Raw genomic sequence first — 26520 nt, 5'->3', positions numbered from 1 at the left:
GAGGGGAGGGGAGGGGAGGCGAGTATGTGCAGTGTTTCTGACTCCTACCACCCTGACTTCTTAGAGTGTTCCTTTAATATCTCTCAGAAGAAGTAAATCTCTGTATACTGATTCCATTTCATTTGATCATCCTCTAGTTGTGTTAAATTAGTGCGGTGGCGCGGGAAGGGCATGGCAGCATTTTATTACTTATATACCTTAACTATAGTATATATTTTATATGCGGTCCGAGAAAATTTCTCTACACTCAATGTGGCCCAGAGAAGCCAAAAGGTTGGACACCCATGGCTTACAGGAAGGGGTGATCAGTGCAGTGGGAGGGGGGGGGGTGTCAATTTCAAGTATTGATGCCCAAAAAGACTTTTCATGCAGAAGCTAAATGCCATGGAAGGGGGAGGAGGAGAAGCAGCTTTCAATAATAATGTATTTCATTTATACAATCAATATAACAATATATAGATTTAGGGCTCCAACTTATATATGTGCTCCAACTTTGGAATCTCTCAAAATGTATAGAGTTAGGACTGCAGTATCTATTAAAATCCATGCTGGGGGGGAAGCATGCGCTCTGCCCTTGTCTTCAACCCGCACTCAGTAGGTCAGCGGCAGGGACTTTTTACTTCTCTTCACCAGGAATCCTTTAGGCATGTCTGTAGGAGATGTGATGCAGCCTTTTTACAGGCTTTTTATCACGCCCATAGACTGGCTCTGGACCTGAGGACGGCAGGAACAGTCCACTGCTGAAGTGGGGGAGCGTCGTTTTCCAGAGGATTGTTGGTAAGTATAGTCTTTCTGTGCACCCCTAGAGAAAACAAGCTGTTAACCCATGCAGGGCAGGCACAGCCCTACTGCGTGAGAGGGAAAAAAGATCCTGGAGTTCTGCTTTAAAATGAGTAACCTTTAAGAATTTCTGTTTCCTGGGACAATTAAAAAAAAAAATAAGTTATCTAGGTACTAAAGTGTTCATTGTTATATTTTCAAAACCGGATTTCCTTTCTTCCTCATCCCCAATACCTTTGACTTTAAAAATAGAAGTAAACTTGTAAAAGTTATCAAGTAACTATGTTAATACCTCTCCCTATAAAAAAAACCTCTTTAATGAGGTTAAACAACAGCCGGAAAACTGAATGAGATGTTCCTTTGCATGACACAAAGCTAAACTTTGTAGAGGAAAGTTTACATTATACCTCTGTATGCCACCAATGTGAACGTTTTAGAAGATATAATATTTAAAAGGTATCTAAACTCAAAAATATGTTTTTAACTAAATTGCAGATTTCAAGTTCTTAGATGACTTACCTGCATTGGTTTTCTTTTTTTTTTTTCTCAGGCCTTTTTCATTTTATTTTACCTTCTAATCCTAAAAATAACACAATTCATATCTCTGAGTAGCTGCATTTCTTCATCCATAGAGGAAGCCATGGTTGTCACTCATGGTCCTCAAACATGTTTGCCTTTGTTCAAAGATAATATTGTTTTACATTTCTGTTCAGCTCACAGGAACTAATATGGACATTGCATTTCTGGCAAAATCAACAGGTATTTTCTGTACTTGCTGAAAATGTTCTTAGTCTTAAAAAGGAGGACTAATGTAGCCACCACATCTAAAGACTGGTAAGCAATATATCTATCTAAACCCCCCAAAAATGTGTATATTTTAGTTTACAAGTCCTTAGGTGTGATGGCTGCATTCATTTATTTTTTTCAAGACTTTTTTGTCCCTAAAAGCAGTGGTCCTCAACTCTGGTCCTCGAGGCCCACTAACAGCCCAGGTTTGCAAGATAACTAAATTACATCACAGGTGATCTCATTTGCTGCTCAGTGATTGCAGTATTCTAGTCTGCATCTCCCCAAGGTAATACTTAAAATCTGGCCTGTTGGTGGGCCCTGAGAACCGGAGTTGAGGACCACTGCCTTAAAGTATAACCAAAGATAATTTATTTTTAAAGTAGTGGGAGATTCGAACACCTGTCAGGTTATTACTGCTGTTTGTACCCCCCGTTGGGGAGATTCAGCCTCTCTATTTGTCCTGTTTACAGTTAATGAAGGTAAAAGAAAATCCTAAATTTCGGATCACCAGAACAGGAATCGAGGGGATATCTTCTAATGGGGACAATGATACTGATGACCCTGGTGACAACCAAGGACTACCCTTTGGAGGAATTTCCACTCATTTTCTGCTTTGACTATGGGACAGGAAGTTAAGATAAATCTCCCCAATAGGACACAGATGGCAAAAGAAAAAAAAAAAAACCCAGCAAGGGCCATAACCCTCCCTTACTCTATCTGAACTGTAAAAAGCCTTTGCTATTAGTTCTACTTTATTTTTACCTGGGGATCCTGCCAGTAACAAATGTATTGTCCCAAGGTAATGAATCTTAGCCATGGCACTGTGTCCATTAAGGCTCCTTTCACACACTCCGTCCGTTGGACGGAGTCCGTTTTTCTCAGCGGGGGATCGAGCTGCCGATCCCCCGCTGAGCAGCAGGAGGACAGCTGTGTCTCCGCGCTGTGTGCGGAGACACAGCTGACAGTTCCCCATGCATCTCTATGGGGAAAATCGGATGTCAACGGACCGTCAGTCCGTTCTCACCCGATCCCATCCGATCCGCTGGACGGATGGAAAATAGGGTTTCCATCCGTCCAGATTTGACGGATCGGATCGGGTCGGATGTCAGCGGACTTGTCTCCGCTGACATCCGATGCCCCATAGGAATGCATGGGGGGACCGTTCAGATCCGCCAAAAAAACGGACAGGCGGATCTGAACGGTCCGCCTGTGTGAAAGGGGCCTAAGAAGTGCTGTCAATCTTGTACAAGACTACAGAACACTTCCCCCTTTTCTCCTTTCAGTAACATGGGGGAGGTGTTCTACAGTCCACTGAGAAGTTAGAAAAATGACAACTAAAAAGCACTACTGTAACCAGGGAAGCAGCAAATCAAGGGCAAATCTGTGCTTGATTAGTGGCAATTGAGAGCTGGGGAGACATTGAGAGCCTAACAGGTCCCCAATGTCCCTATAAAAAGTAGTTTTACACAGTTCAGCCTAAATGCCCAAATCAGCAGTTAATTCTTTAACGAATGCCGCAGATTTTAAAATATAGAAAATTGTTTTGGAAATTACAGTAACACGTAAAGCTTATAAAAGTTTCTAGTGATTAGGTCTTAATATACTTTAATTGTACCAGAGGTTATGCATGGTATTTTTAGATATGAGAGTATTGTTGTTTAGAGATACATGGGATAGTTTACCACCGTCACATGTATTTATGACCAGCAATAATTGGCCTAGTAAAAACAAAATACAGGTTTACAAGTTAGGAGAAAACAACAGTGACAATAAAAAACACAGACAATATTATTTTCATGTGTACATAGGTTCATCGGGTAATGGTTCTTAAAAGAAAATATAATTCTTTTTTCATGCTGTTTATTTTTTTGGTACTATAATTTTCAGTTTTCTTACCTGGATCTTCCTTTCTGGATAATTTTTGTTGTATAATTGTGGAAATTCAATAGAGATTTTGCAAAATGAAAAAAAAATATATGTATTTACCGTATATCATTATAAATTGTTACATATAATTTCAAGGGACTAAAAAATAACCATTTTAAACACATTTTTTAAATTTTCGTCAGGCTAAAATAAATATTGCAAGCATATATTTTACATATTGCAGCCAGAAGAAGCCTCTACATTACCCCCTGGTGGCCAAGGGAGTGACTCAAGTGTGTGCTTATTTTTAGAATCTTTTGATTCATAAGTGATTAAAGACATCTGTAATCTAAACCTAAACATGAATAGAGAAGACAAAATAGAGGAATGTCTCATTAGTTCCGATATTCCTTTATTGTTTGCTCCTAATGACTCAAGTTGTTTACGGGGATAAACATATTATATTATTCTCTGATGTTTTTCTCTAGTACTCTGTCAGTCTTCCTTTCTACATTGATCTGGGTATTCATGCACTCTGCATTTGTTTTAGAGAAAGAGGTCTGGCATTTTTAAAGTGGAACTAAACCCTCCTATATTTTTCAGCCAAGGAAGCTGCCATCTTAGCCTCTGTTTGATTTGCAGCTGCCATAGTGCTGCACGTATGTGATCAGATACTGTATGACTCCAGCCATTTGATAGTTTGACAGTTTGGTTGAAAGCACAACCAATGTGACTGTTATCATTCACAGGATGCTGGGAAAATAACTGTTTTTTTTAAACAGTTAAACCGATGGGTTTAGTTCCATTTTAAAGCCAACCATTTAAAGCGGAGTTCCAGCCATTCACTCACCTGTCCAATGGTCCAGCGATGCGGCTGCCTGAAGCCTCGATCCTCTCCCTCGGCGCCGGCATCACTGCTGTGGGCACCCGGCTGTTACAGTTTGAGGCTTCACACCCGGGTACCCACTGCGCATGCGCGAGTCGCGCTGCGCGCCGTGATTGGCCGGCAATCTTCTGGGACCTCTGACGTGTCCCAGAAGATTGCAGGGAGGGAGGGGGAGAGGAGAACTTCCGTTCAGGGCGCCGCGGCGCTCCGAGCGGAAGTGGGAGCGGGTACCTGTCAAAACTAGGTACCCGCTCCCCCCCCAAACAAATGACATGCCAAATGTGGCATGTCAGGGGGTCAGGACTCCCTAAAGCGGAAGTTCCACTTTTGGGTGGAACTCCGCTTTAAGTTATATTGTACCCAAACAGTACCCTGAAAAATGTTCAGTTTGGAATTTGAGGAGGACCCTGAGCCTTTTTTTCTTTTGATTTGTGTGGGATACCTCTTAAAATCCACACCAGACCTGAGGAAGCTGTCACATTTAGCAATGGCAGTAACAGAGCTGTTAGGTGTTTCACTTTCGCTCGACCAAACACCCATTTTTTTGCTCTCTTGCATGGGAAACTCCTTATGGGCCATACACACTATACAATTGTCTTTAGATTTTTTTCCTTTAGATTTACCAAAACCATATAATAATTCACATCTAAACACTTTCAATTTTTTTATGCAATCAGGCAGGCCCGTGCAATACATAGTTGAAGGTAAATCTAAAGGAAATCTAACAACAAAAGTTGTATAGTGTGTATCCAGCCTTAGACTGTGTACAGAGTGCAGAAGTCTCCCTCATATTATTTTCCCTTCTGAGTGAATATTCTTAGGCTATCCGCTTGTCGGCCACATCATGAGAATGTATGACGGCAAAGCGGCCTACCTGCTGGATCACGTGCCTAGTACGTGATCCGTGCGCTCAGGGCAGGGGGGCGCGCACATGCGCCGACCCCTTTATACTGTGAATCGGCACCCGGTGATCGGCTCTGTGAATAAAAACAACACAGGACTGTGTTCAGTGACTGGGGATGTCTGTCAATTCCCTGCTAAGAAGGGAATAAAAAAAAATAGATCCCCAGTAAAAGCTACACACAGTACACGCATCAAAACTTGTTAAGTGACATATTTAACCCCAAAGATTGCCCCTAGATATTAACCCCTTTCTGCCCAGTGACATTAGTACAGTGACAGTGTATAGTATTATCATTGATCACTGTATTAGTTTCACTGGTGATGTCAGTATCAATTAGTCAGTTCCACCTCAGCGTCATATTGTCCATCGTACTATAGCAGTCCCATTATAAGTCGCTTATCACCACCATTACTAGTGAAAAAATGAATGAAATAACATTTCAGTATATATACCTAGTTTGTAAATGCTATAACTTTCACACTAAACCAATCACTTACTGTATTTTTTTTTTTTCACCAAGGACATTTAACACAATACATTGTGGCCTAAATTTATGAAGAAATTAGATTTTTTTAATTTTTTTATTGAATATGTTTTATAAGTAAAAAATATTTTATATTTTTCATTTATATCTCAAAAAAGAAAAAGCCCAGTGGTGATCAAATACCACCAAAACAAAGCTCTATTTGTGTGAAAAAAATTATATAAATTTCCTTTGGGTAAGTGTTGCATGACGGTGCAATTGCCAGTTAAAATAGCGCAGTGCTGAATAGCAAAAAATGCTCTGGCCATGAAGAGGGTGCAATCTTCTGAAGGGCAAGTGGCTATAGTGTTAGGCCATTTTCTCTATTGGTGAATGTTCATTAACTCTTATGGTCGAATGTCCTTGTGGGAAGGTGCAGTGTGGTGCGGCGGCAGTAAACACTTAGAGTCCAGTTGCAGAAAACAGAACTTGTATTAAAGGTAAAGTTTGGCATTTCACAACAAGCCCAGCGGGAAGGCTTTTGACTGGGAACACTCACAAAATGCAATAATAATGTGTAAGAGAGCAGGTCTCGGATGTGCCGACAGCATCTGTCTTGAAGGAATGCGGCCTGGCCGGTTCATGCCTAAATGGGGATGTCTCCAGAAAAGACGATGTGTCCCTATCCTTTCCCTACTCATCTGGAACCTCTCACTGCAGCTAATCACTGTCCCTGTTAGACGGGTGACCTAATCCTACACTACCCACTTGTGAAATATGCCCCAAACCTGTGAGCCAGGGCCTTAAATAGGCTCTACCTTGCTCAAGATGGCTGCCAGAGTCACATGGGGTGGCAGCATTCAATCAAATAGCTTTCCCAGTGACCCAGAAACCATAGACTTCCTCTACAACTGCAATGCTGCTGTGGTCAAGCGCCACCTACAGTGGAGAAAATACACTTCACCTGCCTGCGGTCAAGTGCCAACTACAATGGAGAAAATAGACTTCACCTGCCTGCATTATTATGGCTATTTTTTTCTTAGGATGAAATAAGGGAATGTTACAACCGTCAATCAGTACAGGTATTTGTTACTTTTGGGCAAAGAATGAGACTTTCACAAAACCTATTTTTTATAAATAGACCTTAAAGATTTGCATTATGAAATGGGGCAGTAAAAGCATTGTGTAGTACTGCAATGTGGAAAGCAGGGCCTTTGTAGCTATTGATGAAATATATTTAAAAGGTATACACATAGATAAAAAAAAAAAAACTTTTAACATTTATTAATACGATAACTCATATAAAGCTGATTGCCTTTACAGAAAACATTAGTTTATTTTTTTCAGAGTCCATTTTTACAAGTACACATTTCTGTTAATTTTGAACGAAATATGGAGTCCCTGTAACTCCCTGTGCATTGAACTCAAATCTCAAAAACGTTATCAGCTTTCCCAGCTATCTTTGTGTAAATTACAGATCCCAATCCAGTTTATGTAATGGAGATGAGGAGAGGGGGAGGTGTTTGTAGCACAGATCAAGAAAGCAGCCCAGGGTGACAGCTTCTCCATAGATACAGTGCAGTAAGTGAGTGTTGTCACCCTAGTAAAGGAATTGTGTTATTGGTAATTGAAAATAGCAAAAAAAGTCAGAAAAAATGAAAACGAATGCAGCCATCATGTCTAAGGAATAGCAAGCTGAAATATATTACATTTTTCCTTTTGGGCTTGGATAGGCTTTTATTAGTTATATACCTTCATACAGTAGTATAAAGAATTTTGATAAGGATTGTATGAGCATAAAATAACGAAAATGTTAGTATGACCCTTCTGATCTCCAGCATATAACCACAGTGGGAAAATTCACTCACTACTGCATTTTACAATAGATCCATTTATCTCCAGCTATAAGGGCAGCAAAGCCTCCTGCTGTAATTAACCATTTCTCCGAAGGCTCCATAGCGTTTTCTGTATAGAGAAGGGTTTTGCATATGATATCTGTTTCTTTTATGGCAATGTGTGTACTGCTGCACACAGGGAGATGCAGGGCTGCTCTGTCTGCATCAATGCAGAGTCCAGCACTGCCCACACAGTAGGAGCAGTACAAAAGCAAATGATAACTATTATCTTTATTATCTACTCTCCAAGGATCTCACTGTGTAATAGTCAGTCACTGAAGCAGCAAAGGAGTTAATTAGGAGCCCCCAGTGGAAAAAAAAACCCACTTAGTTAGATATAAGTGAATATTCAAATTACTGACTTAATTCCACTTACAAACACTCTTTGCCCACTTAAGGGTACAATTTGATGATTTAGGATGATGTCTTTTGAGCACCAGGGCCTGTTGCTGACCTTACAATTATCTGTTCTCAAAAGCATTGTGAAAAGCATTGCAATTTACCACCTACAATCTCTCCAGATATCATCACATTTAACAGTTAAAGACGATTTCCAACCATGGTATGGTTTTCAGTGTTAAAAGAAAATGAAGGCATCCAACTGTTAAAGAATAATGCAGAATCCAGTACCGGGAGGCTTTTGTTCTATGGTTTCTCTTATAATTAAACTTAAAAACCATGAAGGATTTAGTGTATCCTGTGTTCCGCTATATTTTAAAACCACAGTTCTTCCATGTTGCAATGATAACTTGAAGAAAGGAATTAAAATGGCTACTTCGGGTCAGTATAAATAGGGTTTAAACTTCACTAGAAATAATAAACCTTTTCACACTGATATTAAAGAGGAACGCCACCCTACTTATCACAAAATAAAAATTTAAATCCTTAATACCTGTCCTTGTATACAAAATAAAATGGACTTACTTACTAGTCCATAGAGTCCTTCACTGTCTTTCTTGTAGGCAAAGTTCTCCCTCTTAAATCCATAGCTGGCACACGTGCAGACACGATGTGGGTCTAAACCCGAGACATGTCTAAACGTGGGTCGTATCTCCTGCACATGCTTAGAAACAGCTCAGGTTCCTGCCAGTAATAAGCTAAAAAATCTGCAGCTTGTTAAAGCGGAGTTCCGGGCACAAAATCGATATTTTTTTTTTGTGCCCGTCCGCTTCTACACCTTCACCTGAAAAGGAATTGGATAGTTAGGTTTTTTTTTTTATTTACTCACCTTGTAATTGAAGATCGAAGATACTCACCTAGTCTTCACTTCCTCCCTCTGTGCCGCGGCTCCGTCGTCACTTCCGGGCTTGCACTGATTCCTGGGAGCTGAACGTCATCGCTCCCAGGAATCAATGCGACGGCACCGGCCCCGCTCGTCACTTCCGGGCGACGCCGCATTCCCCTGCTAAACAGCTTCTGGGCATGCCCAGAAGCTGTGGAGGAATGCGGCGCCGCACCGGAAGTGATGAGAGGGGCCGGTGCAGGCGCATTCTGGGAGAAGAAGACGCGGAAGAAGACACTGAAGAGGACCGCGCCGGCTTCAGCTGCCCACAAGAGAGATGGAAACGCTGTGGAAGAAATTTTATAAGTGAGTATTTCTTCTAAAAGGTAAGTGCGAACCGGGACAGATCAGAGGCTAGCCATTGTGGAATGTACTAGCCCTGACTGTCCCGGGGGTATGTTTGTTGAAAAATGATTTCTGTGCCCGGAACTCCGCTTTAAGATCTTGCAAACTGCATCCTGGCATGTCTACATACATTTCCTAGGTTCACACTGGCATGGACCGAAGCTAATAACAAAAAGTGAAAACGGCGATATTTTCATACAACATGAAAAACTAGAGCAGCGACTCTCCTGCAAGACACACACAGCACCAAACAAATTCCCTTAGAGTTGTGCTTAATGTTACATTTGAAAAAAAAAAAAATAGAAGAAAGTCCATATTTTGAAAAAGTCCTTCAGGCGGTAAGTGCACCATCCATCACCAGAAAAAGTGTGTGATCCTGAGTGAATGCCTCCACCCTACAAAGTACTTGCTTTCCAGCTAATGGTGACCTTCTATTATGGAAGAATAAAAAGACACACACTGACCTAGGTCAGTGAATCAGCGCTCACTGGACCATTTTGGAGGGGACCACATGACCAGTGGTACCACAGATGAATCACCAATATAAATATAAAAAAAAAAAAAATTAAAAATATAAATGGATAAATAATTAAATTAAATTGGGTAACAATGAAAATATTGAGAATATTGCAGGGCAAACAAGATACAAGAACCTCAAGTGTGTAGAAGTCCTAATCAATCATGCGATGATCCCGGATGGATCCTTGCTGATGAAAGAGTACAAAAAGTCCAAATCAGGGTACTGGGGTGAAGATTGGACAGGCAGCTCCTCAAGCGGTAGGGATACCCTCCAAACATGTAACAGAGAAAAGAAACAAGGGCACCAAGTCATAAAGGTAGATGAACAGCTGTGTAATTTAATGTAGTAACTTACATGTTAAAAACAGGTATTCCAATGAAACAGCATGCATGGTGTAAAAGGACAGTCTCCACAGTAGATCCGATGGAAGATGCAAATGAAGGACAGTCACATCTGGGTCCTGTGTGGCGCGTCCTGTGTAGTGGTGAAGGAAGTCCTGAATACCGGCAATGCCGGGTGATGCTGCAAATGGCGTGGGCTCCCTGGCTGGGCAGCCTCACCGCTGTCTGCCGTACAGCAGGAAGGTAATAACCCGGAACCAGAAATAGAAGGACAAGTCTGTCGGTTCCTTCACGGAAGCCGACAGGAACGTACACTGAACCGAGAGTGGAGGGCGGGCTGCAACGTCGTTTCGGAGGACCTCCTCCTTCATCAGGCAAGCCCACCCCTCCACCATAGAAAGTATTTATAATCCTGAGATTCTTGTTTTTTTTTTTTTTTTTTTCTTGTTGTTAATTTTCCCTCCCTTTTTTATTGGTGACACCTGAGGTTTGTCCAATCCTCAGCAGTGCAATTGTTTCTCAGGATTATAAATACTTTCTATGGTGGAGGGGTGGGCTTGCCTGATGAAGGAGGAGGTCCTCCGAAACGACGTTGCAGCCCGCCCTCCACTCTCGGTTCAGTGTACGTTCCTGTTGGCTTCCGTGGAGGAACCGACAGACTTGTCCTTCTATTTCTGGTTCCGGGTTATTACCTTCCTGCTGTACGGCAGACAGCGGTGAGGCTGCCCAGCCAGGGAGCCCACGCCATTTGCAGCATCACCCGGCATTGCCGGTATTCAGGACTTCCTTCACCACTACACAGGACGCGCCACACAGGACCCAGATGTGACTGTCCTTCATTTGCATCTTCCATCGGATCTACTGTGGGGACTGTCCTTTTACACCATGCATGCTGTTTCATTGGAATACCTGTTTTTAACATGTAAGTTACTACATTAAATTACACAGCTGTTCATCTACCTTTATGACTTGGCGCCCTTGTTTCTTTTCTCTGTTCTGTTATGGAAGGTCACTCTCACTTGTGGCTCAAAGGCTAGTCAGGGCCTCTATCCATCCAGGGTAAGGAAATCCCCCACTTTTTCCTGTAGCAGCCTGACCTTCCGGGAAAAGCGTTTGTGGTGACATCAGCATGTCGCTCCACCCGGCGCATTTCATCACACTCTGACGTCGTCCTGGGGCACGGGCGGCATACTGACTCACTATATAGAAATACAAGTCAACCACACCTCAGTCTGAGCCTCGGGCAGCCCCTCGCAAGGATCGGCCATTTTGAAAGAGGGCTATGCCGCCTTTACACATAAATAAAAAAGTTAACAAGAGGTTCTACCACCATACCTACCGAACCAAAGATCTGCATCAAAAACGACAAGCATGTAGTGCCATGAAAAGCAAATAGTATCTTTTTTCGTACACTATTCTATTGTTAACGTGTAAACCGCAACAACAGGAAATGACAAAAGGATCCCATAGGTGTCACAACAATGCATGAAGTGTCAAAGAGACCCAAAATGTTAATAATGAGAATTATAAAAGCAAAGGCAACCCCAATGATCATACTATGCTTAACAACATAGTTATTACTATGTGTTACTAAAACAGAAGAAAAGTCAGGCAAATCTCCAAAATCACACCAGAGATCCCAATAGACTCTTAAATAAAATAAAATCAGATCACATTGTGTCAACTTAATGTTGCCAAGGTGACACTGGATATCTAAGACTCCCACAATAATAGAGAGCCGAAATAGCCATCTCATATAGACCATTCTAGGCTAAAATAGCAGGAACTGTCATATTTCCCCATATGGGGCCACGTACAACCAAAGTCACAAGTGGCCGCTACTGGAAACAACATGAACTACATTCCTAAAATTTGAATCCATATTTTAAACCAACAACAAATCTGCACAAATAAACTCTTCAAATTACCGCCCATGCTCATATTGACCTGTATTAAAAGGCTAGATGCATATTTTGAATATATTACAAGAATCATAAGCAAACTAATGTTTAACATAAAAAACAGATTCATACCAATAGTTGTTGTGATTACTTTACAACAATCTCAAATAACCATTATCAAACCCCTTAACTCCACCATACCTGGTTATGAAAGGTAGCATAATGTTTGAGTGGTGTTTGAAGCCCTTTCTGATATTATTGATGTGTTTGTTTAACCTAACTTGCAGGGCCTGCTTGGTCTTGCCCACATATTGTAGGCCGCACGGTCACTGCAGCAGGTACACCACTCCAGAGGTGGAACATGCAATGAATAACTTTATTTTGAAAATTGCTGAAGTCTTACTCGTGGCACTGCACCTTGCTCTTTATGTTCAGTGTTATATGGCACTGTCTTGTGGAGACATTTTCACTATTATTTGCATATACATTGTTTTTTTTTCACTTTAATATTGCAGCAAGTTCATTCATTATAAATTGAGCACATAAAGTTTATTATTGTTAGCACTTAAAAAAACTACATGGCATCCATGGTTAGTAATAGTGTTGGGCCCGAGCATGAGTTTGGGGAACACAAGAATTTTCAGTGTGTTCAACGGGTGTTTGCTGCGCTGCACAGTGCATTCTGCACCCTGATTGGGAAAAGCTTTGCCCAATCAGCTCATAGTAAATGCTGGTTGTTAAGGAGCTGGGTTGAGAAGCCGTCTGGGGGTCCTTATCAACCGATTAATCATCAGCTGTCAATGGACATCCCCGCTGACAGCTGAATAAAAACAAAAATAATTTGTCGGTAAAAAAAAAAGATGTGGGGTCCCCCCCAGTCTGGTATAGATTTTAAGTGGAACACCACGCCAACATTTTTTAAAAAACAGTATGGGGTCCCCCCAAGGTAGATACCAGACCTTTATCTGAGCATGCAGCCTGGCAGGTCAGTAAAGGGGGGGACGGACGAGTGAGCACCCCCCCCTTCTGAACCATACCAGGCCACATCCCTCAACATGGGGAGTGCTTTGGGGCAGAGGGGGCTCTGCTCCCCTACCCCAAAGCACCTTGTCCCTATGTCGATTCAGACAAGGGTCTCCCAGATCCCAGCCTCCCCTATGTGAATGAGTAGAGGGTACCCCTACTTATTCACAAAAAAGTGTCAAAAAGTAATAAAAACACAGACAGTTGTTGACAATGCCTTTATTAAAAAATAAAAAAATAAAAAAAACAATGTCCCCCCCCAATATAAATCCATTGTCAACCACGGTACCTGCTGCATCCAAAAAATAAATAAAAAGAAAACATTCCTCACTCATTGATGGCTGACTGGAGGGTCTGGAAAGAACGGGGGGAGGAAGGGGGGTACGTGTTTTATTTCTTTATTTTTTTAATTAGCTGGGTGCTGGCAATTACAACTGCAAGCCAATTAAAATGTGATTTGATTTTTTTTCTTTAGAAATTTCATTTTTTCTGCAGCAGGTTCTATACATACTACAGATGCACCATTTTACAGGCAGACTAAGGAGACTCTATATTTAGGGGATTCTGTTAATTTTTATTGTTGCACTTTAGGCATCATTAAAATCACTTCTCCTTAAAAAACTATCTTTTAAAAAACTTTTTTTTGCATTAATGCATGTCACCCAGGCAATACCCGGACCCCACACAGTTTTTTTCTGGCCAGTTACTTGCACATAAACCTTTAAAATGGCTCTCATAGGCTTCAGTGGGGTTCACTGTTCGGGTCAGAACTTTTTCTCTATTCGGGACTTTTGGTGTGAACTGAACAGTAGGGTGTTCGGCCCATCTCTAGTTAGTACGTGCAGGAATAGTGCCCCATCCTTGGTATTAGTGGGAGGAATAGTGCCCCATCATTTATGTCAATGGAAGAAATAGTGCCCCATTATTGGTTTCAGTGGAGATAATAGTGCCCCATCATAGGTATTAATAAGAAAAATAGTTTCCCATCTTTAGCGTCAGTGGAAGAAATAGTGTCTCCTCATTGGAGTCAGTGAATGGAATTATGCCCCACTGTTGATACCAGAGAAAGCAATGGTGCCTCAAAAAATGTAATTTAAAAAGACGACTTAGCCTGTGTTATAGTTCTTTCTTGGACTTCAACTCCCAGTTACACTGAGGCACTTTTTACGTCTTTTCCTGGGCTGAATATAGGAAGAAGGAACATTCTGCACATAGACCGAGGCTGGGACAGACCTGCTGCACCTAGGACGAGTGGAGGGGCAACTTGCAGAGAAGCAGAGACTGTGAGTGAACAGTGGCACCTGAGAGCAGTAGAGACAGAGCAGCAGCCATTCCGGAGCAGTGGAGTGAACCGTGTGTTTAGCAAAGGAGCTGGACGCTAAGGACACCGATAGAAAGAAACCCTTTGCCTAGTTAGCGGAAGGAAATCTCCTGCTAAACACAGCTGGCGGGTGGCCACTGGCAATCCTGCACTAAACCTTTATAACAGAGGGACAGAGCTGTCTGCTAGAAACACTGTGTTATTGACTGCATCAGCTCTTAAAGGGAAAAAAAGTGCTCCAACATAATGTTTTGGGCCACAAACGAGCTGGCCAGCAGAAGGTGTAGAGTAGGCTACTACTGACTGCTGAACTGATAGTGTGGTATATCTCTCCCTAGTTAGGGCTACCCAGCATAGGGTTGTGCAGAAGGGTTGTGATTAATACAGTATCTATCTTTGTGGTTGCAAGTTGCAACACATTTCTGCCCTTGTTTAATCATTGCAGTGTATTTCTCCAACTGTCTAATCTTTTTAACAGATCTTGCTCGCTGTTTATCCAGTATCTATCTATCTATCTATCTATCTATCTATCTATCTATCTATCTATCTATCTATCTATCTATCTATCTATCTATCTATCTATCTATCTATCTATCTATCTATCTATCTATCTATCTATCTATCTATCTATCTATCTATCTATCTATCTATCTATCTATCTATCTATCTATCTATCTATCTATCTATCTATCTATCTATCTATCTATCTATCTATCTATCTATCTATCTATCTATCTATCTATCTGTCTGTCTGTCTGTCTGTCTGTCTGTCTGTCTGTCTGTCTGTCTGTCTGTCTGTCTGTCTGTCTGTCTGTCTGTCTGTCTGTCTGTCTGTCTGTCTGTCTGTCTGTCTGTCTGTCTATCTGTCTATCTATCTATCTATCTATCTATCTATTTTTTTCTGTTTTTAACTGGTTGTAGTTTACTTCTCACAGTTGTTTAGCCATTTACTTTGTTATTCCTGGTGCCTACACACAATAAGTCATTGGGGGTATATCTAGCCATTTGCAATAAATATTCCTTACCTGCCAGGTATGTCAGAGTATGTGGTGCTATTCACAGAATCATGGGCACAGTAACTGGGGACCCATTGCACCAAGCTGCTCCTTTGGGAGTAAGCACCACAAAATTCTTGCCTTTAGTTCTACTTCAAAGCAGAACTAAACAAACCAATTTAACAATTACATTTAAGGCATGATCTATTAATAATTGTAACAGTTGTAACCTATGAAAAATACAATTGTGAGCAGGCAGGATCTTTATTGTAGAAGAGACATCCTTTGTCTCTTCTGCAATAAAATAACTTACCTGCCTGTTCACAATCTAATTTAATCGAATTAACCGCTTCGGGCCCATCCAATTGACAGGCGAAAGGTGGCTCTCCCGTTCCGGAACGGCGTCATATGGTGTTGTCCCATTCTCACTGCGCTTGCATGCCCGGGGGGGCGCACAGTGCAGCAATTGGCGTCCACTGTGCCCCTGGGAAATGACAAGGCTTTTTACCCATGTGATCAGCTGTGCCCAATCACAGCTGATCATGTAAACAAGGAAATGCCAGTTATCAGCATTCCTCTCCTCACACTGGCAGCGTGTGAGGAGAGGAGAGCTGATCAGTGGCATTTCCTCACAGGGGAGATCTGCACAGATAATCAGGGCACTAATCATCAGTACCCTGATTATCAGTGCTGCCCCAACAGTGCCAAGCAGTAATGCCAGTCAGGACCCAGCAGTGCTGATGTTCAGTGCCATTCAGTGCCTGCTCCTCAGTGTCCATCAGTGCCGCCAATCAATGCCCAACAGTGCCGCCTATCTGTGCTGCCTATCAGTGTCCATATGTGCCGCCTAGCAGTGCCCCCTATCAGTGTCCATCAGTCTCACCTATCAGTACTGCTTATCAGTGCCCATCAGTGCTGCATATTAGTGCCTCCTCATCATTGCCATCTCCTAAGTGCCCCTCAGTGCCATCTCATCAGTGCAGCCTATCAGTGTCCATCAGTGCCGCCTCATCAGCACACATCAGTAAAGGAGAAAAATTACCTATTTACAAACATTTTTGAAAGAAACTAAGAAAAAAAAACGTTTTTTTCAAAAGTTTTCGTTTTTTTGTTCTTTTTTGGCAAAAACTAAAGAACACAGTGGTGATTAAATACCACCAAAGGAAAGTTCTATCTGTTAAAAAAATGCTAACAATTTTGTTTTGGGTACAACATTGCATGGCCAAGCAATTGTCATTCAAAGTGCTACAAATCGGCCTGGGCAGGAAGGGGGTGAAAGAGCCCCACTATTGAAGCGGTTAAATATAGGCTAAGATGCGCATAAACACTGCCAAAGACCTGGCACCCAGAATGAGCCAGGGAGAGGATGCCAGTTCCGGGAAGGGGCCTTGGAATAATGCATTATTGAAGGAGAGATGGGTATTTGCAAAAGTTTAGTTCTGCTTTAAATGATCTTACAAGCACTCAAGCAGCTGCTGTCATAGTTGATCACATATGCAGCTACATGGCTACTGCAGGTCTAAACAGAGGCTACAATGGCTCCGTCCTCGTCTTTAAAGAATAGGAGGGTTTTGTTCCACTTTAAGCATAGGGATAGAAGGGGATATCGTGCATAGTGAGTAGTGAGCCTCCCTGCTGTGGTTTAGATTAGAACGTGAGTGGAGTAAAACTGTCTATAAAGCTTACTTGGATGGGGAAGACTCCCTTTATTCATTATAGATATTCACCTCCAAGAGTCATAGTGCCTGTGCCACACATCCCACATTCTCTAGTGCTGCAATAACTGTTTGCTTTACGGCAATGGAAATAGTGTAATTGCAGACACTTTCTGTGGTGCCACATAATGAGAAAGGAAGAATGTAAAGCAATATTTGTACTGTGTGGCATAGCCTACGGCAGGCGCAGGAGAGCGAGGATCATAAAGTTGGAGACTTTGTTTATTTAAAATAATTTGCAGTAATACATCTTTACTAGGCTTTTGGTTTATATGAAAAAAAGTGTTATTTACCTTAAATATTTTATAGAAAACCACTTTGAGAGAAACACACAGGCTTGCAATACTGATCCCTTGTGGAAAGGCTGGTGGTATTTCTGTCTTGCAGATCCCCCGGTTTCAATGCTCTCTAGGTCACTATTACAGAACAAGTGTACGGACCTGAAATTCTATCTTCACTTACTGCAGATTTGTTCATAGTCTTTGACTAAGAGGGGTTGATGAAATAAGTAGTAGTCGTTTATTCTGCAAAGTGAACATTTACGTAGCTTAGTAATTAAGATAGAACTGTGTTCATTTGAAAACTCAAACAAGTTTTTATTGCACATGATTGGATGATTAAAGTAAACACAACTTCACCCTATTTACTTAAATTGGTTGTAAAAGCTCAAGGTTTTTTACCCTCATGCATTCTATGCATAAGGGTAAAAAACCCTTCTGTGTGCAGCCCCCTTATACAGTACCCACCTGAGCCAGATCTTCCTCCAGCGCTGTGCACGGGAGCCTTGGCTCTCCCAGGTCTCTTCCTCCTCATTGGCTGAGACAGATTAGCTCCCGCTCTTGTCAATCACAGCCAGTGATCCAATGAAGAGAGAGTGAGATGGGGTCGAGCCGCGCTCCGTGTGTAAATGGACACACAGAGCAGCGGCTCAAAAGCTTGTTTAAAACTAGCCGTGCACATATGCTGCAATCATGTGCACTGCTCTATGCACAATACACATCCCATATAAACACACACACGAGGGTGCAACTCCTTGTGCATTACCAGCATAAAATTTTAATAAACTTCAAGTAACAAACTGACACTCACAAACACAAATGCTAATGTATTTCGGGAGTCAAGCCCCCTTCGAAGGGGGCTTGACTCCCGAAATGTATTAGCTTTTCCATCCAATGTTTCCACAATGGGACTTATCACCCAAGGCTGGAGCCAATGAGATACAAGCTTGGTTATCTTGTGCTGTTGTGAGTATCCATTTGTTATTTGGAATTTAATACAATTTTATGGTGGTAATACACGAAGAGTTGTGCCCTCTTGTGTGTGTTTCTTGCAGTTGAGTAGAGATTTCCCGATCTGTGGAGGGCTGCACCTGAGGAAGCATTACGCACCTTACTTTTTTTACACAGAGATTAAAAAATCTTCCTACATAGGTTTTACTTGTTTATCTGTAGCCCTCTCTTCCCTACACCCCTTCAAAAGGGCAGGAAAGTGTTAAAATCCTTCTTCACCTGTTAGTATCACAGAAGAGTGGGTGGAGAGGCTGCAGTTACAGCATGTGAGAGCTGATTGGAGGAAAGGAACACACCCCCTTTCACACAGCAGAAGAACGGTGTTATGAATAGATAAGATGCATGCTGAGCCCCCCCACCCCCACCCCCACCCTCCAATGTGTCAGAAAAACTTCCCAGAAGTGACACATGCTGATAACAGAGGAAGGAAGCACCAGAGAGAAACAACACTTGAGCTTTGGAGAGAGACAAGAAAACACTATAGATATGCAGTATCTCACAAAAGTGTGTACACCCCTCACATTTTTGTAAATATTTTACTGTATCTTTTCATGTGACAATACTGAAGAAATGACACTTTGCTACAATGTAGAGTAGTGAGTGTACAGCTTGTATAGCAGTGTAAATTTGCTGTCCCCTCAAAATAACTCAACACACAGCCATTCATGTCTAAAATGCTGGCAACAAAAGTGAGTACACTCCTAAGTGAAAATGTCCAGATTGGGCCCAAAGTGTCAATATTTTGTGTGGCCACCATTATTTTCCAGCCCTACCCTAACCCTCTTGGGCATGGAGTTCACCAGCTGAAGAAGAGGGTTCTCCCTCAAAATGGGTTAGCAAGTCCTAACACCACCTGGTCTTCCGGCAATACAGTTTTTTTATACCTGACTGCTCGTATCAGCTTGCACTGTGTTGGTGATGTGCTAGGTCAATGCGCCATTCTTTTGCTGTCGTCTTACAGTTCTAAAGGATACCCATTGTCCCAAGGAGGGCAGCGAGGCCATTAGCACAGAAAGAAGCTATCTGTACTATGCACTCTTAGGCCCACTACTTGAGGGCAGGAGAATTACTTTGAGGTTAAATGTGCACCTAACAATATTTAGTGTGTTTACTGTGTGGTGTTTTACCAAGCAATGTGCTGGTTTTTGCTCCCTGCTTTGCAGGGAAATAAACGGCACATCGCTGCTGTATGAAGAGAGCCCTGTGTTTTTTTTTACCAACACTGGGCTCTTTTCTGTCATTCTCTGAAGCTGATCAGCTGGTCCCGGGCCATAAATCAATAGCCGGGACTTGCTGATCGGCTTGTGCTAGAGTGAACGACAGCACAGTCTTCTGGGGTGCGCATGCATGCATGAGCAGACATGGAAGAAAGCCACAATGTACAGGTACATGATTGTGCCTACATGAATTGACCTGCCACAGTAAATGCACTACGGTGGGTTGGCAAGCTGTTAAGGACCAGTTCACTCCTGAATCCAACAGGAAAGCAGCCTGTGTTCCTGTGCGATTCCTTGCCTTCATTTAAATAGGCAGAAATTGCACTGGATCACACCAAAACTAGTGCATACACTACTTTTCAAAAACGTACTGCACCGGATTGCATCGTACCGTGCTACTATACGACCTGGTGCAAGCAACCACATTGTGTTTGCAATCTGTGTTTGGGGTGTCATTAGGAATACTTTGACACCCGCAGCAGATCGTATACCCAGTGCTCACTCCATTTCTGCCCTGCATTGGCTCCACATACCATTTATCTGATCTATTGTAGGATTTGGGATAATTTGTCTAGCCCCCTCAGAGACGTTGACTTGCTTGATGGTTTCCATAACATGGCCCTGACATATTTTATACCTGTGGCCTTTTGGAATAAAACAGCATTGGACATTTCCCCTTCATATGCCTTTCTGTGGCGAGCTCATTCCATGGGCCGGGAGACGTAACCCTCTTTTGGAGACTTTTCCTTCTCTTCATTTTTGCTTTTATCCTGTATGGAGCACATAGGAAATACATTTTACAATTTAAGCTGAAAGTTATATACAGTGCCTTGCAAAAGTATTTGGCCCCCTTGAACTTTTCGACCTTTTTCCGCATTTCAGGCTTCAAACATAAAGATATAAAACTGTCATTTTTGTGAAGAATCAACAACAAGTGGGACACAGTCATGAAGTGGAACGAAATTTATTGGATATTTCAAACTTTGTTAACAAATAAAAAACTGAAAAATTGGGCGTGCAAAATTATTCAGCCCCCTTAAGTTAATACTTTGTAGCGCCACCTTTTGCTGCGATTACAGCTGTAAGTCGCTTGGGGTATGTCTCTATCAGTTTTGCACATCGAGAGACTGAAATGTTTGCCCATTCCTCCTTGCAAAACAGCTCGAGCTCAGTGAGGTTGGATGGAGAGCAGTTTTCAGTTCTTTTCACAGATTCTCGATTGGATTCAGGTCTGGACTTTGACTTGGCCATTCTAACACCTGGATATGTTTATTTGTGAACCATTCCATTGTAGATTTTGCTTTATGTTTTGGATCATTGTCTTGTTGGAAGACAAATCTCCGTCCCAGTCTCAGGTCTTTTGCAGACTCCATCAGGTTTTCTTCCAGAATGGTCCTGTATTTGGCTCCATCCATCTTCCCATCAATTTTAACCATCTTCCCTGTCCCTGCTGAAGAAAAGCAGGCCCAAACCATGATGCTGCCACCACCATGTTTGACAGTGGGGATGGTGTGTTCTGGGTGATGAGCTGTGTTGCTTTTACGCCAAACGTAACGTTTTGCATTGTTGCCAAACAGTTTGATTTTGTTTTCATCTGACTAGAGCGCCTTCTTCCACATGTTTGGTGTGTCTCCCAGGTGGCTTGTGGCAAACTTTAAACTACACTTTTTATGTAAAAGAAGACTAACCCCCTTTTTTTGGGTGGGTGGGACTTTAAGGGCAACTAGTAATTATCTCTCATAGGAAAGATTAATTTAGAATAAAATAATTTATTGAGAAAAGTAATTATAAGAAAAATCATCAAGGTAATTTATATTACATATGTAACGGTATAAATAAACATGTGATACAATACAATGTTACAGGTACACAACAGAGTCCAACGCGTTTCGAAGAATTGTATAATACCAGAATCTTCCTCAGGGAATCTGTGTATATTCCTGAAAAGCATATGCCAGAAATAAATCAAAAAAAATGTAAAAAGAAAAGAACAAAGCAAAATAATGGCTAAATATTATATATCAAATCATTAACATGGATACTTTTTGTAGTTGCGACAACATATTACTCCATCTTATTGTGAGAGACATTCCTGGCTGAATTAGCCATCAATAAATCAGAAACCTTATCTTATACCCTATAGAAGATTAAGCAAGAAAAGAGAAGGAAAAAGAAAAAAAAAAAAAAAAAAAAAAAAAAAAAAAAAAAAAAAGCAAGCATATCACATGGTGAGAGTTCACATACCTGCAGACCTTTGGAGCCAGAAATATCTGTCCTGAAAGGGGGGGATATATAGTAATCCCACAGTGTAGGAGCAAGAGTCAGATATTAACTCATAATATTCATTACCTAAAGATAATAATTCATTATCAGTGAAAAGGGGGGGTTCCATAAATTTAAACCACCATATATGTAGAAGACTATGAATCAATTCACCTGTTATGATGATCAAAATGTTTAATATGTAAAAAGGGGAAGAGAAAAAATTCTCTCCAAGTATAAGAAGAAGGAAAGAGTTCCTAACAACTTGTGATGGTTATCCTCCAATGGGGGTGCCTTCAGGACTTGACAGATGGTAAATTCTGATAAAAAAAGAAGAAAAAAAAGAGGAAAAACAGGGAACCAACAGAATAAATATATCCATTAACCACGGTAGACTATATATTATATCCTTGGTATTTCGGATGCCTTACCTCCGTATTAATGTGAAACATCCATGGTGTCTTTATTGACTTCTATGGATATAATATTCACACGGGTATGTATAAAATCTCTATTCCAAAATGTATTCCCAGATTTTCAGGTCGATGTTGGATATTAATCTAGGACAGATACATGGATAATATATAACTTTATATGGAGGAGAAATAAATCCCCCCCCAAAAAAAGGGAAAGAAATATATAATGGATTATTGAGATTTGGACTGTCTTACCTCAATATTGAGGTGGGTTGTCCATAGTATCCCCACCACTTGAAGGGCTGCAGTATTTATCGGTATCAATACCAACTAAATGCCTGCAACAATATATAAAAAAGAAGAATATATTCATCTAGTTCCCCATATATGAAAATGTGCCATACATGAATCTTGCCCGTTAAGATAACGTATAAATACCGTTTAATGTAGGTGGAACGTAAAACATCTAGTTGCTATCCATAAGCGTTGGCCGTCAAACAGGTCCCAAAGCTTAATAGCGCAGCCTTATAGATTCCATCCAGTATCCTGAAGGTAACAAAACAAAAATCCCCTTATGTGGAGTCAAAGCCTAGCACAGGCTGTTTAAGTCCCCTAAGGCATACTCACTGATTATAGGAAAAATCGGCAATAGACCTGTCATGTCACGGAGAGATAACTCTCCGGACTGACTCTCGGCGTTTCCTTAAATATCAAGCCATTGCCGTGAATTCTCGTTGAGTCTCGCGAGATTGCGTCTAATCGGCGCACTGCAATGTCGTCACCTCCGTTTCCCTAATTCGCGGGAAATCTCGCAAGTCTACGGTGATGACACATCCGCCCTTATAGTCTTTATTGTTGAAGCGTACCACGTAGCCGCCGTCAGAGACATACTTCCGCCCTGACTTACGGATGGGCATAGCTATATGTCCGCCCATGTTTCTCGCGGTCCGTGGACACCACCAAAAGACAGAGTGAAATAACGGTGAAGAATAGAAAGAGAAATGAACATATAACACTGAAGAATCCGATCATAAATATGATCAGACCATTGATGCATAATGAAACAAAACCTCAGTTATATATGTATCTATATAGATTACTTGTTGTAAAGAACGGCATGGTACTGGTTGACAGAGAAGGAAAATCCTATCAGATATCGCCCCGGCACGGGAGATAGCGTTTAACCCCCTGAGCTCACCCGGGGTTCAGACATGGAATTCCCGAAAGAATTGTCGGGAATTGATCCAGCTGAAAAGACGCTGATTTCTCCAGTTGTTAAATGAGGACATCCCTATTGAATGGGGATCTCCATTGGAGAATGTCTCACCCGTGCCGGGCTCCTATGCTGTGGGTAATCTCCCCAAAAAAAGAACAGAACCAAACCGTGCTATGCAAGGTTATGGCTCCAAAGCCGCTGGTGAACCCACCAGGCGGAAGGAGGGAAAAAATAGAAAAAGGGAGAAAAAAGAAATAAAGAAATGGGGATAAGAAAAATGGGAAAAATCCCTGGAAATATGTTTTTTATAAATAGGGGAATATCCCTTAATCTCACTATATCGAGGAAGAAAATAGTGGTCGCATCCTGCAATCACATAGTTTGTTCATGAAAATGAATATAATACATACATTGTATAACAAGTAAATCATTCTTAAATAAACCCACTTAAAGACATTGTATTTTCCTAAAAGATTTCATACTTATAAATATATATCCTCAGAATACTCAGTAGGAGTAAAGGGAGAAAGAAAAAAGGGGAGAAGTTGATAAGGGGAAGGAGGAGAAGTTAGTGATAAGAACCCTGACAAACAAACAGGGGAGACATCAAGAAAGTCTATAGAACTGACAGAAAACTATATACAAATCAACGTTTGAGTATTCGAAATAGAGCTAATGTGGGGGGACCCATTAGTCCGTCTTTCCAGAGAAAAATCCCTCCAGAAAGGGTCTATAACTCTCCATTTCGTTTAAGCCAGGGGGGGTGGTGGCCCTAAGCTTCACAATCCAGCGCATTTCCCGCTGGAGTAGCTGCTTGTTCCAGTCACCCCCCCTGGCCGGAACATGCACCCTCTCCAGGGCACAAAAAGTTACCTTGGGGGTCCTGTATCTGTGGGTGATGGCCATATGTCGGCCAAGTGGCAGATATAAGTTACCAATATTTAGGCTTTGCATATGTTGGCTAATACGTTTTCCAAGTTCTTGTTTGGTCTTCCCAACATAGAAAGCCTTACACTCACATCGCATCAGATACACGACCCCCTTGGTTTTGCAGTTAACAAAATGTTTGGGGTGAAATAGTTCACCATTGGGAAGCCTAGTGGTTTTGCATCTAACTATCACCCTGCACTGGTCACAATTGCCACAGGGAAATGTCCCTTTATCCCTGCAGGGGTCTTCTCTATTTGAGCCCCTATATTCACTTTGGACAAGACTGTCCTTCATGGAGGTGGCTCTTCTGTAGGTGATAGCTGGAGATGGTGTAACTATATGTTGGAGAGTAGGGTCTTCCCTCAATATTGCCCAATGCTTTTTAAGAATCCCATAGATTTTATCATGTTCATTGGAATAATTCAGAATTATTCTTGGTGGATTCTTTTGAGGGATTTCGTTTTTCTTGGGAGTTTTGAAAAGTAGGTCCTGTCTTTTCATGTTTTGTACCCTGTTGAAATTTTTCCTAAGACAGGTCTTCGAGTATCCCCTTTCGAGGAGTCTCTCCGTTAATTCACCTGCCTTTTTCCTGAAGTCACCTTCAGAGGAACAGTTTCTCTTAATTCTTAGATATTGTGAGTATGGAATTGACCTCTTAAGAGGTTCGGGGTGAAAACTAGCTGAATGCAGCAGGGTATTTCCCGCTGTGGATTTCCTGAATAAGGTTGTTGTTATATAACCCTCATCACTTTTGTTGATGGTAATATCCAGGAAGTCCACAGATTTTGAGTCATAGTGCATAGTAAAGAACAAATTCATATTGTTCTTATTTAATCTAGTAAGCCATTCTTCCAGTAGCTCCACCGGGCCATCCCATACCAGGAAGATGTCGTCGATGTACCTCTGCCATAGAACAACGTGGCAGAAGTACATCGACAAGTCTTCACTGGTAATAATTTTATGCTCCCACTCCCCCAGGTACAGGTTTGCGTAGGATGGGGCACAACAGGTCCCCATCGCTACTCCCTGTACCTGGAGGTAGTGGGAGCCCTGAAAGGAGAACACATTATGTTCCAAAATGAATTTCAAAATGTCTAAAATAAAGTCATTATAGTTTTGTTCCTGATGCCCACTCTGTTGCAAAATTTTGGTTATAGCAGAGAGGCCTTTGTCATGTGGTATAGAATTATATAAACATTCTGCATCTATAGTCGCTAGGATAGCATTATGAGGTATGGTAACATTCTCTAGAATCTGAAGCATATGGATAGTATCTTTGGTATAGGATGTTAAACCTGTGACATATGGTCTTAAGTGGGCATCCACCACACGGCTTGCAGTTTCCGTGATACTGCCATTCCCAGATATTATAGGGCGGCCTGGTGGATTTTTTAGGTCTTTGTGGACCTTTGGTAGACAGTAAAAAGTGGGGGTACGAGGATGTGGTGTCCTCATGTACTCCCACAATTCTGTCGTAATTATACCTGTTTCCCTGGCTCCATCAAGGATGGCATAAAATTCTTCATTGAATCTTGAGATTGTATTGGCTGATATTTTCTGATAGCAAGTTTTATTGTCTAGAAGTTGATGACACATTTTTTCATAATCTATGTTGTTCATAAGAACAATGTTCCCCCCCTTATCACTGGGTTTAATAGTGATATCATTATTTTTTTGGAGGGTTTTTAAAGCTTTACGTTGGTCCGGGGGGAGGTTATCTCTATTGGAGTGAGTGTTAAGTTTATCAATGTCTTTAGAGACTTGCCTGACGAAGAGAGCTATTGTTGGGTTTTGATTGAGTTGAGGAAATTTTGGAGATTTTCTCCTAAATTGTTTAATGGGAGTTTGATCCTTACCGTGTATTTGTGTATTTTCCTCATCTGATGAGTCGCTTAGATTTTCCCAAATCTCTTCATTATCGTATCCACTTTCCTGCAGAAGTAAATTTAAGTCCCTAAGAGCTCGATATTCTGCTGCTCTAAGTTTAGAGTCAGGTTTTTGTATTTTATCTGTATCTTTAAAATATTTACTTTTAAAGAAAATGTCCCTAGCAAAGAGGTTTATGTCTTTGATGACACTAAACCTATCTGTTGGTTGACTAGGGCAAAAAGATAAACCTAATTTAAGTAGATCCTCCTCCTCTTTGGTAAGATTATGGGATGAC

The sequence above is a fragment of the Pelophylax lessonae genome (assembly GCF_965119305.1).
Source record: "Pelophylax lessonae genome assembly, chromosome: 6".
Lineage (NCBI taxonomy): Eukaryota > Metazoa > Chordata > Amphibia > Anura > Ranidae > Pelophylax > Pelophylax lessonae.
This window is presented reverse-complemented; position numbering follows the sequence as displayed.